Source organism: Aplysia californica, unplaced genomic scaffold, assembly GCF_000002075.1.
Source record: "Aplysia californica isolate F4 #8 unplaced genomic scaffold, AplCal3.0 scaffold00230, whole genome shotgun sequence".
Classification (NCBI taxonomy): domain Eukaryota; kingdom Metazoa; phylum Mollusca; class Gastropoda; order Aplysiida; family Aplysiidae; genus Aplysia; species Aplysia californica.
Window position 1 is genome coordinate 7,181 of NW_004797500.1, and position 967 is coordinate 8,147.

Here is a 967-nt window from a genome sequence, read left to right on the forward strand (position 1 = left end):
ATAATAGATTTATACATTATGTGAGTCATCGTGGTGAAATCAGGTGCCGGTCAAAATACTGGAATCAAAGAAATTTTTTAAACACCAAGCGCAATTTTTATCATTTTTCTTTTATTTCTTAAATCTCAACACCTTCATATTCATTTAGAAACACATTTCTGAGTGATTTGATTTTTGTTTTTGTTTTGTTTTGGAAAACGTTGATCAAAAGTACAGCAAATGGAAATTCCCAGTTTCCAAGGACAGCTTTGTAAGTCACCAAACTTTGGTAGACAATTTCTCGCTAATTTTGCCTCTGATACAAAGCAACCCCCACCTCCTTTAATCGCGAATATCTCGACTAATATTGAAAATAAATGGATCTGTTTTCATTGAATATAAGAGAAATAAATAAACTTTACAACGATATCCATAACTCCATTTGCCCAAAAAAATGACGAGCGCCCGATTCCACCGCGTCACGAGACATAATATGTGTCTTGACGCGGTGGAATCAGGAGCTCTTCAAATTTGGGGCATATGAAATTATTGGTATCATCTTAAAGCCTATCCATTTGCCTTGCTTTTGATGAAAAAAATATCCATTTATCTTTAATACAAGAAAGTGGGGACGAAAGCTGACGACAGAACATGGTTAGAAAGCAGGATAGAAGAGAAGAATATTTTCCGTCGTTGTCAGGTTTCGAACCCGGGACCTTTTAAATGGTAGTCGAACACCGTAAACTTTAGACCACGAGGGTGTCCCCGGAAGAAAGAAAAAGGAAAACAGAACAGAAAACTTCTTTACATGAATAGCAAAGTCATGCTCTTGTTAAGAGCACCGAAACAGCGCGTCTCCAATAGGCCTGCCCTCCAAGCGTTTTTGTTGTTTGTTTTTAGTAATGTTTTAATATGGCGCTCGAAACTGAATAAGGTCATATATATATATATATGAGCGCCAAGGGGTGGTTGTCAACAGAGAAGTCCA